The sequence below is a fragment of the Tenrec ecaudatus genome, chromosome 1 (assembly GCF_050624435.1).
Source record: "Tenrec ecaudatus isolate mTenEca1 chromosome 1, mTenEca1.hap1, whole genome shotgun sequence".
Taxonomy (NCBI): Eukaryota; Metazoa; Chordata; class Mammalia; order Afrosoricida; family Tenrecidae; genus Tenrec; species Tenrec ecaudatus.
In genome coordinates, this window is record NC_134530.1 from 319,126,014 (window position 1) to 319,141,854 (window position 15,841).

General features: G+C 42.6%; 1 protein-coding gene across 1 annotated transcript in view; it reads left to right on the forward strand.

The window, feature by feature from the left end:
* The window catches only part of MBOAT1 (membrane bound glycerophospholipid O-acyltransferase 1), a 175,009-nt gene that overhangs the window by 154,653 nt on the left and 4,515 nt on the right, over positions 1-15,841 (forward strand). The window lies entirely within an intron of this gene.

A 15,841-nucleotide genomic window follows, 5' to 3' on the forward strand; every position in this document is an offset into this window, starting at 1 on the left:
TGGTCTGTGCATGAACGCCGTGCTCCTCACTGAGAGGGTGTGTTTATGCCGGGTGTTTCACATGCTTTGGTGCAGCAGATGGATTTAGGGTGGAGGAGGAGAATCACACCAGAGACCAGGGGCCTAGAGTGAAAGGCTATTGGGCCACTGTGGTCACACTCCATTGCTCCAAATGAAGTCCCAGCCGGATCTAGCTTTCTTGTCTTGTTCCCCTCGTCGTTTTAATGAGTTGTATTTTTCCACTGTTGCGAAGCAGGGGAGAACACAGGTTCATGGACTAGTTGTGTGACCTCTGGCAAGTTATTGACCCTGTTTACCTGTGTTTTCTCAAGTGTAAAATGAAGACTAAGAATAGAACCCCCCCCTCCCCCCGTCCCCCTGCCCAGGACTGTCTGAGGAAGAGGGAGGGAAAAGGAGTTCACTCCCTCAGCACACAGCCTCCCAGGGAATGCCAATTAAACAGCGAAGCCCAGAAAGCCGGAACGCCACAGGACTGCCTGGTTTCTCAGCGTCTTGGCAATATTTCCACCTTTGACAAGTGCACTTTGCCACTTTAAAGCTTTTCCTCTTCTGACAGGTTTCCAGCTTCCACAGAGTCTGGCTTTTGCAGGTTTGAGTGTATTAGGAAATGAGTTTCGCAGGCTTGTGTAGGTTAGCACTGAAGCACAGCGGTGACCAAAATACTGACTTAGAAGTAAGCAATACATACCTTATACATAACTTGTGGTACAGGGATCAGACCGGAGTCCTGCATAGTTTAGGCATCCGGAATGGGTGAGAGAGAAATTTTGCTACTCGGTACTTTCCTCAGTGTGCCAGTTTGTCTTACTGTAGTGGCTTGCACGTTGCTGTGATCATGGAAGCTATACTACTGGCATGGCATACCAGCAGAGTTACTTTTGGTGAACTAGTTTCCGTGGAGCTTTTAGACTAAGAATAGACTCTGAAGAAGGAATCGGCCGTGCATTTCTGAGGGCGTAACCCCTGACACCTTATGGATAGTGATGGAACATCGTCGGATATAGTGCAGCAAGATGAGCTCCGCAGGTTGGAAGGCACTCAAGATAAAATTCAGAAAAGAGCTGCCTCCGCAAAGTAGAATAAACTTACGGCTATGAAGTTGATTTTGACTCATTGTGACCCCATAGGATAGTGTAGAGCTACCCTTGTGAATTTCTGAGAATATAACTTTTAATTTTTTTAATTTTTAACTTTTCTTTTTTTAAATCATGAGGTGCTCATACAATTCATCAAAATCCATACATACATCAGTTGTGTAAAGCACACTTGTACATTCATTGCCCTCATCATTCTCAAAACATTTGCTCTTCACCTAAACCCCTGGCTTCAGTTCCTCATTTCCCCCCTCCCTCATGAACCCTTGATAATTTATAAATTATTATTATTTTGTTATATCTTACACTGTCTAATGTGTCCCTTCTCCCACTTTTCTGTTGCCCATCCCCCAGAGAATATAACTTTTTATGGTAATAGACAGCCTCATCTTTCTCCCTCAGAGCAGCTGCTGGTTTTGAACCACTGACCTGGTAGTTAGCAGGCCAATGCGTAGCCACGACGCTACTAGGGCTCCTCCTCCAAGTAGAATGGACTTTAATGTGGATGAATAAAGAATCCAGACGAGGGTATATGTCCCTATAAAGATTTATAATCTCTGAAACTCTAAGGAACAGTTCTACTCTGTCCTTAGTCACTCAAAAACAAACAAAACAAAACAAAAAAACCCTCAAATTCACTGCTGTTGAATGGATTCCAGCTCATAGCAACCTGTAAGGCACAGTAGAACTGCCCCTCTGGGGGACCCTGCCGGTACTTAAAATGACCAGTGACAGCTTCCAACATCGCAGCAGCAGGCAAGCCCCTGCAGTGGGACAGCTGGACAGGCAGGCGGGGGAATAGACTAGAGGACAGACAAAGGCGGAGGGTGAGCTTAGACTGCCACTAAAAGCAGGAGCCATTCAGGTCTATTTCTTTTAAATCATTTTATTGGGGGCTGGTACAGCTCTTATCTCCATCCATCCATCCATTATGTCAAGCACATTTGTACGTTTGTTGCCATCATCATTTTCAAAACATTTTCTTTCTACTTGAACCCTTGGCATCAGCTTCTCATTTTTCTCCTCCCTCCTTGGCCCTCCCTCCCTCATGGACCTTTGATAATTTATAAATCATTACTATGTTTTCATGTCTTACACTGACCTATGTCTCCCTTCACCCACTTTTCTGTTGTCCACCGCCCTGGGAGGGGGTTATAGGTAGATCATTGTGATCAGTTCCCCCTATCTTGTCCCACCTTTCCCTTACTCTCCTGGTGTGACTACTCTCAATATTGGTCCTGAGGGGCTTATCTATCCTGGATTCCCTGTGTTTCCAGCTTTTATCTGTGCCTGTGTACATACTCTGGTCTAGCCGGATTTGTAAGGTAGAATTGGGGTCATGATACTGTGGGGCAGGAAACATTAAAGAACTAGAGGTAAGTTGTTTCATCTGTGCTGTATTGCACCCTGAGTGGCTCATCTCTTCCCTGCAACCCTTCTATAAGGGGCGGTGGGTGTCCAATTGCCTACAGATGGGTTTAGGTCTCCACTTCAAACTTTCCCTCATTCACAGTGATATGATCTTTTGTTCTGGGTCTTGGATGCCTGATAACTGGTCCTATCGACAGCTCGTGATCACACAGGCTGGTGTGCTTCTTCCATGTGGGTTTTGTTGCTTCTGAGCTAGATGGCCGCTTGTTTATCTTCAAGCTTTTAAGACCTCAGATGCTATATCTTTTGATAGCTGGGCACTGTCAGCTTTCTTCACCACATTTGCTTATGCACCCATTTCGTCATCAGCGATCATGTCGGGAAGGTAAACATCACAGAATACCAGATTATTAGAATGAAGTGTTTTTGCATTGTATTAGTACTTAAGTAGAGACCCAAGTACTCTTGTCCATCTGCTACCTTAATACTAAACCTATAAATATATGTACATAGATCTATTTCCCCATCATATATATATTTACATATGTACATTCCTGTATTTAGACCTCTATAAATGCCCTTTGCCTCCTAGTTCTTTCCTCTATTTCCTTTTACTTTCCCCTTGTCCCACTATCATGTTCAACCTTCATTTGGGTTTCAGTAATTCCTCTTGGTTACATTGCCCTTGATTAAGCCCTACCAGGCCTCCTACACCCTTCTTGCCATTGCTTTTAGATCACTTGTCTCCTTGTCCCTGAGCTTGTTAACACCCACTTCTGTTTCCCTTCTCCCCATCTCCCATGCCCCTTCCCCGGAACCATCAGTCCCGTTGTTTTCACCTCCAGATTGTTTATCCTGCCTATCTTATCTAGATAGACCTGCAGTGATAATAATATGCACAAAAACAGGACAGAGCAAAACAAAGCAACAACAACAAGAAAAGCCAACAACAACAAAGGAAAATCCTGTAAATAGTTCAAGGTCTGTTTGTTGACCTTAAGAAGTGTTTTCTGGTCGAGTCTGATGGGGTGCCATGCCCTAGCCCCACAGTCTATTTTTGGTATTCCCGGAGGACTTCATTGTTCTGCTCCCCTTGCTGTTCGGTTGCACACCCTTAGTGTTTTGTCTAGGTTTAGTGGGGTCAGATGGGACACAATTCCTGCACTGTATCTTCATTGTTGTTCCCCGTAGCGCTATGGGTCACTGAGGGATGTCGTATCTCCTGGTGGGGCTGGTAGTATGGTCTTCTTTGTGCATTGGCTGCTCTGAGCAAGAATATCATCCTTAATGCTTGGTGGACCAGGATACTGGGTTGAAGTATGGTCCCTCTTTTCCTGTAGAAATATAAACAACGCTCTCCATTTGGGTGGGTTAGTGCCCTGTTCCCCCAGCTTCCCCATGTTTTCCTGCCCCTCTCCTTCTTTAGACGTGACTACGTATGTATCCTAGGATTGGGCCAGGCCCCTGCCATACTACGTGGACCTCACCCCAAGAATGTCTGTATACCGTAGCTTTTCCCTACGTCCCTTGTGCATTTTTACACTTACCTCAGCTGACTCATGTTGTACTTGTCCTTTTGTGCTCGGCTTACTTCGCTTAGCATGATTTCCTCCAGTTCTCCCCATGCAGCCATGTGCTTCATGCATTCATCACTGCTTTTTAGGGATGCATAGTGTTCCATTGTATGTATGTACCACAGTTTTTAATCCATTCATCCATTGATGGAAATTTGGGGTTGTTTTCAACTCCTTGCAATTGTGAACTGTGCCACGATGAACACTGAAGCACAGATGTTTGGCCATGGTTTGTTTCTTGCCTCTTCTGAGTATGTGCCCAGTAGGGGGATTACTGGGTCATATGGTAGCTCGATTTCCATCTGTTTTAGACATCGCCAAGTCAATTTCCATAGTGACTGTATATAACTATAGGTTCACCATAAGTGGACGAGAGTTCCTATCTCACCACAGCGCCTCCAACACTTGTTGGCTCTGATTTGTCTGAATTGGGCTGCCCGTGAGTGTGTTAGGTGGTATCTCAGGATTGTTTTAATTTCCATTTCTCTTACGGCTAATGATCAGAAATATTTTCTCATATGTTTATTGGCTATTCTGATTTCTGCCCTTGTGAAACTTCTGTTTAGGTCCTTTACCCATCCCCTCAGTGGGCAATTAGTTTTTTCTTTTTTTCTTTTTGAAAGCTAGCAGAGTATTGTAGATTTTAGTTATAAGGTATTTGTCTGATGTGTCATTGGTAAAGATGTTTTCCCAGTCCATGACTCTCTTATTACTCTCTTGGTGAATTCTTTCTATGTACACAGGTGTTTTATCTTCAGTGTATCCCACTTGTCAATTTGTGACTCCTCTGTATTTTTTTGTGCCCTTCCCTTTATCTGCTAGCCAGTGCATTCCCTGCACAATAGTTCTCGGTTGGTCCCAATTCCCTCATTGATGGCCCTAATAGTTTGGGGTTTCACCTCGAGGTCTGTGATCCACCTTGAGTTTATTCTTGTGCATGGAGTGAGATAAGGTTCTTGATTCATTTTTCTACAGGTAGATACCCATTTTTTCCAGCACCACTTGTTGAAGAGGGCATCCACTTCCCACTTGATATTTTTTTGGCCCTTATCAAAGATCAGTTGTCTGTATTCTGATGACTTTATTTCTGGGTTTTCAGTTCTTTTCATTGGTCTGAGTATCTGTCGTTATACCAATACCATGCGGTTTTGATCACTGTGGCTGTATAATATGTGCTAAAGTCAGGTAAAGCAAGCCCTCCCACTGTGTCCTTCTTCTTAAGGAGTTCTCTGCTAATTCTGGGCTTCTTCTCTCTCCACATGAAGGTGTAATCAGTTTTTCCATTTCCTTGGAGAAAGATGATGGTATTTGTATTGGGATAGCATTAAACTTATACAGTGTCTTCGGCAGAATTGACATCTTTACTATATTGAGTCTTCTGATACATGAGCATGGGATAATCTTCCATTTGTTGAGGTCACTCTTGATTTCTTGTAATAGTGTTCTGTAGTTTTCCTCATACAAATCTTTTGTTTTCTTAGTCATATATATCCCTAGATATTTCAATTTGTGCTTGGCTATTGTGAATGATACAACCTTTTTGATCCCATCTTCTGTGATCTTGTCTGATGTGTATAGCAGTCCAATAGACTTTTGTTTGTTGATCTTGTATCCTGCCACTCTGCCACATTCCTCTATTACTTCTAGTACTCCCCTTGTGTAGCTTTTGGGATTTTCCATATATAAAATCCTATCATCTGTGAATAGCGATAGTTTCACCTCTTCCTTCCCCAGGCAAGTGAATACCTTGGATGTCTTTTCTTTGCCTTATGCTTTTAGCTAGGACCTCTGTTGCGATGTTAAATAGGAGTGGGGACTAGGGCCATCCTTGTCTGGGCCCCTTTTTTCAATGGGATTGTGTTAGTCTTTTCTCCATTGACTACTATATTGGCTGTTGGTTTTTCATATATAGCTTGTATTATATTGAGGAATTTTCCTTCCATTCCTATTTTATTGAGTGTCTTAAATAGGAATTGGTGTTGGATGTTATCAAATGCTTTTGCCATATCTGTTGATATTATCACGTGGTTCTTCTAATTTTCATGTCAATATGATGAATGATACTACTGGGCTTTCCAAGAAAACACTCCTAAAGGCCAATATACAGTCCTTGAGCTAACTACTGGCTTTTCTTTGTTGTTGTTGTTGCTGTTATTTTGTCATTGACTTTTTGTTGTTGTTGTTGTTGTTGTACTTTCTTTTGTTGCTTTGTTTTGCTCTGTCTTGTTTTTGTGCATGTTATTATCTCCACAGCTCTATCTAAATAAGATAGGTTGGATGGACAATCTGGAGGAGAAAACAATGGGACTGATGGTTCCAGGGGTACATGGGAGAGGAAAAGATGAGGGAGAAAGGAAGTGGTGTTAACAAACCCAGAGATAAGGGAACAAGTGATCCAAATAGGTGGTTAGGAGGGTGTAGGAGGTCTGGTAGGGCATGATCAAGGGCAATGTAACCGAGAGGAATTATTGAAACACAAATGAAGGCTAAGCATGATAGTGGCACAAGAGGAAAGTAAAAGGAAACAGAGGAAAGAGCTAGGAAGCAAAGGGCATTTATAGAGTTCTAAATAAAGGCATGTGCTTATGTAAATATATATATGAAGATGGGGAAATAGATCTATGTGCATATATTTATTTTATTATTAAGGTAGCAGAAGGACATTGGGCCTCCACTCAAGTACAAGAATATTTTGTTCTATTAAACTGGCATTCCATGATGCTCACCTTCCCGACACGATCGCTGAAGACAATGGGTGCATAAGCAAATGTGGTGAAGAAAGCTGATGGTGCCCAGCTATCAAAAGATATAGCACCTGGGGTCTTAAAGGCTTGAAGGTAAACAAGCGGCCATCTAGCTAAGAAGCAACAAAGCCCACATGGAAGAAGCATACCAGTCTGTGGGATCACAAGGGTGATCACAAGGTGTTGAAGGGATCAGGTATTCGGTATCAAAGAACAAAAAATCATGTTGTAAATCAGGGGGAGAGCAGATTGGGGACCCAAGACCCATCTGTAGGCAACTGTACATCCCCTTACAAAAGGGACATGTAGAGGAGATGAGCCAGTCAGGGTGCAGTGTAGCAATGATGAAACATACAATTTTCCTCTAGTTCCTAAATGCTTCCTCCTCCTCCTCCTCCCCACCCCACTATCATGATCCCAATTCTACTTTACAAATCTGGCTAGATCAGAGGCTGTACACTGGTACAGATAGCAACTGGAAACACAGGGAATTCAGGACAGATGATCCCTTCAGGGCCAGTGCTGAGAGTGGCGATACTGAGAGAGTAGAGGGAAGGTGGGGTAGAATGGAGGAACCGATTACAAAGATCTACATATATCCTCCTCCCTGGGGGATAGACAACAGAAACGTGGGTGAAGGGAGATGTTGGACAGTGTTAAGATATAACAAAATAATAATAATTTATAAATTATTAAGATCTATGAAGGAGGAGGGAACGGGGAGGGAGGGGGGAAAATGAGGAGCTGATGCCAAGGGCTTAAGTTGAGAGCAAATGTTTTGAGAATGATGAGGGCAATGAATGTACAAATGTGCTTTACACAATTGATGTATGTATGGATTGTGATAAGAGTTGTGTGAGCTACAAATAAAATGATTACACAAATACTAGTGGTCTTTTATATGTTCAACCATCCCTGCCTCCCTGATATGTATCCCACTAGGTCATGGTGTATTATTTGTTTTATATACTTTGTATTCTATTGGCCAGTATTTTGTTAAGGATTTTTGCATTGATATTCATTAGGGATATTGGTCTGTAGTCCTTTATTCTTGTGGGATCCTTGCCTGGTTTCGGTATCAGTTATACTAGCTTTGTAGAAGAAGTTAGGGAGTTTACCAGTTATACTAGCTTTATAGAAAGATTTCGGGAGTTTGCCGTCTTTTTCTATGTTCTGGAGAAACTTGTGTAGGATTGGTGTCAGTTCTTCCCTGAATGTTTGGTAGAATTCTCCTGTGAAACCATTTGGTTCAGCGGATGTTTTTGTTGGTAATCTCTCAATAAGCTTGTCTATTTCATCTATTGCTATGGATCTGTTGAAATTCTGCTGTCTGTCAGAGAGTCTAGGGAGGCATTGTTTTTCCAAGAATTCTTCCATGTCTTCCAGATTGTTGAAATCATTGGAGTACAGTCCTTCATAGTACTGTGTAATTATCCTTTTGATTTCATTAGGATCTATTGTGATGTCCCCTCTTTCATCCCTCATCCTTGCTATTGAAATTTGTTCCTTCCTTTCTTTAGTTAGGTTTGCCAGCGGTCTGTCAATTCTGTTTATCCTTTCAAAGAACCAACTTTTAGCAGCATTAATTTCCCTCATACTTTTCTTATTTTCCCTCTCCTGAATCTCAGTCCAGATTTTTATTATTTATTTTCTTTTGTCCTATTTGCTCTAGTTGTTGTGAATTTTGTGACAGCATATCAGTCATAAGTCTCGTTTCCTTTTTCATGTGTGCATGGATTGCTATGAAACTTCCTCTGATAACTGCCCTTGCTGTGTCCCATAAGTTTTGGTATATTGTGTTCTCATTCTCATTGGTTTCTAGAAATTTCCTAATTTCATCTTTGATCTGGGCCAGTATACACTCCTTTTGCAATAGTTATTCATCTTCTGATTGTTTGCCCTTCCCCCCCCATCTTCCTTTTGTTGATTTCCAGTCTTATGGCACAGTTGTCAGAGAGAGGGTTCTGTATGATATCAATGTGCTTAAATATATGCAAATTTTACTTATACCCCAAAATGTGTTCTGTCTTCAAATATATGCTATCTGTGCTAGAAAAGAATGTGATTTATAAAATGTATTTGGGTGGTCAAATTGTCTAATTGTACTGTTTAGATCTGTAGCCTCCTTGTTGAATTTCTTTCCCTGTGATCTATCTTTCTCAGACAGTGGTGTATTGAAGTCACCTACTATAATTGTTGAGCCTGTAATTTCTGTTTTCATCTTTTGGAGCGTGTGATTGACGTTTTCCGTGCGTCTCTCGTTCAGGGAATAGATGTTTAAAATGCTTAGTGGGTTTTGGTCTATAGTTCCTTTGATCATTATATAGTGTCCCTCCTTATCTCTTTTTATGGGTTGCACTTTGAGATCAATTTTATCTGAGATTAGGATTACAGCCCCTACTTTTTGTGAATTGCTATTTGCTTGGTATGTTTTTCTCCAGCCTTTGATTCTCAGCCTGTTTTTGTCAGTAATCTTGCAATGTGTCCCTTGCAGGCAGCAGGTTGACGGGTTGTGTTTTCTTTTTTTTTCAGATAAAATATTATAGGTTTATTTAAAACTTAATTCTCACCTTGAGTATGCAAAATACAAACTCCACAAAATGTTCATTTTTTTACTTTGTAGTTTACAAATATACAAAATAGAAGTTTGCTTAAATTTATATTACATATTTATTAAGGCAAGGAGCTATATAGAAAACACATTTGTTCTGCTTAAGGCATACTTGGGAATAAACCATTGTACAAATTATTGCACATCTGAAACCACAGTGCATACAACAAGACTGTCTGCATAAAAAAAATGTTAAAAGAAGTAAACCAGGTGTATTTACCTGACTTAGGTCATACATGTAGATCGGAAGACAACAATAGATTTTCCTTGTCGCAGTATGCAGCAGTTTGAGAACTTTGGCTTCCTCATTTGGTACCTTTAGAACCAAGACTCACTAAGCACCATCATTTAGGCAATTAAAACACATGTTCTGTACCTGAATTTCTTCCTACGGGTTGTGTTTTCTAATCCAGTCCGTTCAGGTCTATTTTAAGGAAATTAAACATGAGCTAACTCTGCCCTGGGATGCTGTGCTCAGAAAGGGACAGTCTAAGCCTCCAACCTCCTGCCTCTGCTGACTTCTCCTCTCTTGAGCCCTCCCAGGAGGCAGCATCACTGGCTCACAGCTCCACATTCCTTCTGCTTCTCTGTTGTTCTGTCTTTTATCTATCTATCTATCTATCTATCTATCTATCTATCTATCTATCTATCTATCTATCTATCCTTTTAAAATCCCCTATGACAGCAATCAGGGAGTCCTGGTGCCATAGTGGTTTACTTGCCGGGCTGCTAACTGCAAGGTCAGCAGTTTGAAAGCACCAGCTGCTCTTGAGGAGAAAAGCAAGACTTTCTAATCTCGTAGAAGATTTACAATCTCAGAAACCCACAGAGGCAGTTTTACCCTGTCCTATAGGGTCACTATGAGTTGGAATTGACTAACTGGCAACGAGTTTTATGACAGCCTTGGAAGCCTCACGGGCAGGTCTACTCTCTCCAGTGAGGTCACCATGAGTCGTATTCCATTTGGCATTGGGATTTGGATTGATTTGGAAGCCAAAGTGATGAACCATTCAAGTGCTTGGCTGCTAGCCCATATCCAACTCAGTCAGCAGTGCCTCAAAAGAAGACCTGGACAAAATAATTACAAATAATTTGTTTCAAAAAATACTTTTGAATCGAACTAGTTTATAGATACAACATAAAAAATGGACTCAATTGATTTACCAATAAATAATTATTCAAAGATATATCATTCTAAGGGAGCCATTGTAATGTAGTGGTTATGTATTGGGCTGTGATCCACATGGTTAAGAGTTCAAAACCACCAGCAGCTCCTCAGGAGAATTTCTTGGCTTTATTCTCCTGTAAACAGTTACTTTCTTGGAAACCCATAGGGGTTCTCTATGAGTTAGCCTTGACTCGATGGCAGTGAGTTTTTTAGTATAACATGCTAATGTTCTCAATGCCTACTTTCATGTTGTAAAATGCTATGCTTGGGATATTAAATTAATTATTAAAAGAAGACCTGGACTCCTGCTGGAACAAGAGGACTACCTGGAAACCCCTGTGGGGCAGCATTCAGTCGTACATCTCTCCCCCTCACCCTTGATCCATCTGCTGTGCTGTCCAGGATGCTGGCCCATGCTCACATTCTGTTACAACAGAAATGCCTGCTTCATTCAGCTGCATACTTTTCTGTCCTGCAGTGTGCCAGACACTGAGCACCATGCAGTGCTGGGGAGGGAAGCCCTCCTCCAAACAGAGAGCATTCTGGGCAATAGTGGTGCAAAGACAGACCCTCATTGACAGACTTATAAATGCACACAGAGCCCCCGCTCTGAGTGAATGTTGAAATGTCTTCTTGGGTGCATATCAGGATTCTGATTCACAATGGGTGTCGGGGGTGGCTTTGGAGGAAGTGGCTTTTGAGAGAAGTCCTGGGCTGTGGGTGGAAATGAACCAGGCACCAAGTGTGTGAGGGTGTTGGGTGTGGTGCAGTGGTGTGGGTAGTGTTTCAGACAAAAGGAATAGCATCACAAAGCCCCCATGGTAGGAGGAGCTGACAGAAATTAGTGTGGGCAGAACATTGAATCCAAGGAAGAAACTGGTGAGCTGGGGTGAGAGAAACAGGCAAAATTATTTCTCAAAATAGCTCTGTGATGTGCAGATATCAGTGTCCCTGTTTATCAGAGAGAGGGAGTAACTTAACCAGACTCATGTGGGGACTGAGGCCAAGGCCTGAGTTTCAGACTCACAGATCCATTCACAGCAAGGTAATATGGTTACTAAACATTTCTTGAGGAGAAGATATCTTTTTGAAGGAAGTAAATGCTAAAGAATTAGATGAAGTGGTAATATGCTAGTGACACTGTACCCCGAACCAATTATACATACTTACTGCCATCAAGTGCATTCCAACTCACAGAGACCCTATAGGGCAGGGTAGAACTGCTCCCGTGGGGTTCTGAGACTATAACTCTTTACCAGAGAGTAGAAAGCCATGTTTTCTTCTATCAGAGCACCAGGTGGTTTTGAACTGCCTACCTTGGAGTTAGAAGACCAAGTCATACATTGGACCTCCACTCAACTACTCCCTCAATGCAAGAATGAATACTTTGTTCTCTTAAACTGGTATCCCACGAAGCTTACTTTCCAAACACAATCACTGAACAAAAATAGGATGCATAAGCAAATGTGGTGAAGAAAGATGATGGTCTTAAAGACTTGAAGGTAAACAGAGGCCATCTAGCTCAGAAGCAACAAAGCCTACATGGAAGAAGCACACCAGCCTGTGTGATCACGGGGTGCCAAAGGAATCAGTTATCAGGCATCAAAGAACAAAAAATCATATCATTGTGTGTTCACCTCCCCGATACAATTGCTGAAGACAAATGGGTGCATAAGAAAACGTGGTGAAGAAAGGTGGTGGTACCTGGCTATCAAAAGCAACAAAGCCCACATGGAGGAAGCACACCAGTCTGTGTGGTCATGAGTTGTTGAAAGGATCGGGTATCAGGCATCAAAGAACAAAAACTCATATCATTGTGAATGAGAGGAAATGTGGAGTGGAGACCCAAAGCCCATCCACAGGCAACTGGACATCCCTTGTGAAAGGGTTGCAGAGAGGAGAAGAACCAGTCAGGGTGCAATGTAGCAGTGTTGAAATATACAATGTAACAGTGATGAAGTACACAACTTTCCTCTAGTTCCTAAATGCTTCCTCCCAACCTAGTATCATGATCCCAAATCTATCTTATAAATCTGGCTAGACCAGAGGATGTTCATTGGTAATGACAGGAACTGGAAACACAGGGAATCCAGGATGGATGATCCCTGCAGCACCAGTGGTGAGAGTGGCGATACCAGGAGGGTGGAAGGAGGGTGGGGTGGAAAGGGGGAACCGATTATAGGGATCTATATATAAACTCCTCCCTGGGAGATGGACAATAGAAAAGTGGGTGAAGGGAGATAAATTATCAAGGGTTTATGAGGGAGGGGGAAAAATGAGGAGCTGATGCCAGGGGCTTAAGTGGCAAGCAAATGTTTTGAGAATGATGAGACTAGTGTACAAATGTGCTTTACACACTTGATGTATGTATGGATTGTGATGAGTTGTATGAGCCCACGAGAAAATGATTTTAAAAAAAAGAACAAGTCATAACCATTGTACCACTGGAAGTCCATCATTTACTGGTATACAAGTTGCTATAGAACCAATTCTGAGGCATGATCATCCCATGGGTGTCATGGAAAAATTGTCCTCCATCAGGGTTTTCAACGGCAGGTCTGAGGCCCCTCGGGGTAGACTCAAATCCCCAACCTTGTATTTAGCAGCTGAGTGTATTAACTCTTGGTGTTACCAAAGGTGTCATCTTAAGTAACTAACGTGTAAAAGCAAGCCTGTTGCTACCTAGTTGATTTCACCTCATCATTCCCGCCATCAAGCCAATCTGATGCACAATGACCCTGTAGGACAGAGCAGAGCTTTCCCTGTGGGTTTCTGAGACTATAACTCTTTATAGGACTAGAGTGCCTCATTTTTCTCCAACAGAGCAGCTGGAGGTTTCAAACTGCTGACCTTGCAATTAACAGCCCAACACACACCCCATCAGGGCTCCCTCAACCAAGCAACCAACCCTCCAACAAGTTGTCATCAACTAGACTCCAGCTCATTACAACTGTTTTTATGCCAGGGTAGAAGTGCCCTCCACAAGGGTTTTCAGTGGTCGAGTTTGCAGAAAGAGATGGCCAGGTGTTTCTTCCTAGGTGCTTTGGGGTTGACTTGAAGCTTTGACCTTTTGGTTGGTGACCAACTGCATTAGCTGTTTTTACAACCTCCCTGGTGGATTGCATTTTTTCCCCTTTGACTTCCAAAATATTTGGACTTCATCATTACTCTAATTCAAATTCAGCTACATATGAAAGAGCAAAAGCAAAGTCTGATTTACATAATGAGTAAACTTTGAAGACTGGAGTTACTATGGCTTATGGTTTGTGCTAGAATGCCCTGGAGGACCCCAGTTCACTTGAGTTGGACACTACAGTGCATTCATCGGTGGAGTCCCTTTCTCTCTCAATAATGTCCTCGTCTAGACATTAAGTTATATAGACATTCGCCTATGACTGTGTACCCCTCCTCTGGCTAAATTACCATTACTCTCAGACTTGCCTGAGTCGCTCTGGTAGTATAGTGGGTTCTGTGTTGGCCTGCTAACGCAGAAGAGCAGTCATTGGAACCCCCCAGCGGCCACACAGGAGAAAGATGAGGCTTTCAGCTCCCATGAAGATTTCTAGCCTCTGAAATCCAGAGGGCTAGAATCTTCAATGGCAGTTGTTTGGCTTTTGAATTTGTCTTGTTTCCCATTGCTGTGAGGAAAGGGACAGGGTTGCAGATGCCCCTATAGAGTCCAGCTTAATTTTTTGTACATCCCAAGCAGCAAAGATTTATTGAAAGTATAAATGTACCAAGTCATTTTGTCAGCTCAGCGCTTCATTCAGGCACTCCCCTGTATGCCACTGGTCTGTAGACATTGCACTTGCTACAGGATGGGAACTGGCATAGATGAGCTCTCCAGCTTTAATGGACCTGACCTTGTATCGCAGAACTGGGAGAGTGATGCATACCCATGCTTCCTATGGTCTTCAACAAGTGCTAGAGAAGGTATCAGTTCACTTATCCAAATGGTTGTGGAGTAGTTGTAGAAATGCGAGCTATTTTAATGACTAGTGCTTCGTAATCTATCCAATATTACGGAGTGCCTCTAGTATGTACAGTCCTGCCAATGCCATAAAAATCTGCAGATCTCAAAAGTGAAACTCCTTTGGATGAAAGTTGTTTTCTCAGTCATAGACGAAATTGCTCAAATCTGGTTACTTTGGGCTCTTAAGACACACACATGTGTAAGGCAATCATGGGGGTGGGGGGAGAGTGCAGGAGGTGGGGACGTCTTACCTCTTGTAGCCACCCAAAGAAGGAGGATCCAACTCCACATGCCCAGGTCTATGAGGCAGAGGTCAGACGTGCCTCCTCCATCCATCCTATTCGGACACCAACCATACTTCCTACAACAACCTAACGTATCTGATGGGTGAGCTAATTTGTTGCCAGGGCAACAAAGAATTTATAGGCAATCCTCCACAATGGCAGGATTTACTAGGAAAGCTGACAGGGTACAAAATAGTAAGGATGCAGTTCTTTTCTCTACAGTTCCTCTTCTCAGACACTTTGGCAGACAAGTCTCTCTCTGGTCATCTGAGCCACACGAGTCCTTGGCCTCTGCCTCATTCTGTGAGCCGGGAAGCTCATTGGCCACTGTGCTTCATCTCTAGGCCTGGTTCCTCCGCCCTGCCTCATGGACTTGGTGCTGTAGCCTTTGGGGCCTCTGACGGCTCTGCTACTTCAGTCAGGGGTCTTGAATGCACACTTCTGATGACATTTGTTTCTTGATGGTCAGGGTTTTTTTTGTTCTTCTGTGAGATGGCTCATTTGTTATACCCAGCACAATGGGAAGATGGATCCATCCCCAAGTGAGAGACCTCTACACCTTATTTGCATGATCCCACCCTATTACTTGAGCTGAGTTACTAAGATATGGCTCTAAGAGCCATGCCAAGTAATTTCACTTGACCTGACTCGGGGAGAGCATGCTGGCTGAAATGTTAGTTGCCTTTTTCAGTAGCGAACGGAATGTAATCTTGAATTTGGTCCTGTGAGTTTTTAGATGTTGAGTATCAAATGTTTCTGTTTTTTGTGGACTTCTCTTCTTCTGCTTATGATGTCAGTGGGACAATACCAGGTGTCTTTCTATCTGCAGATGGACAGTTTGGTTGGCTGTGCCCTGGCTGTATGGTTTTAGCCCATGCCTCAACCCACACGCACCCACCCACTGAATGGAGTTATTCTTGCAGTACATTAAGGCAATCATAGTTTATTCTCTCACCATACCGAAGATGATGTGATTGTGTGACATTTCTTACATATATTTT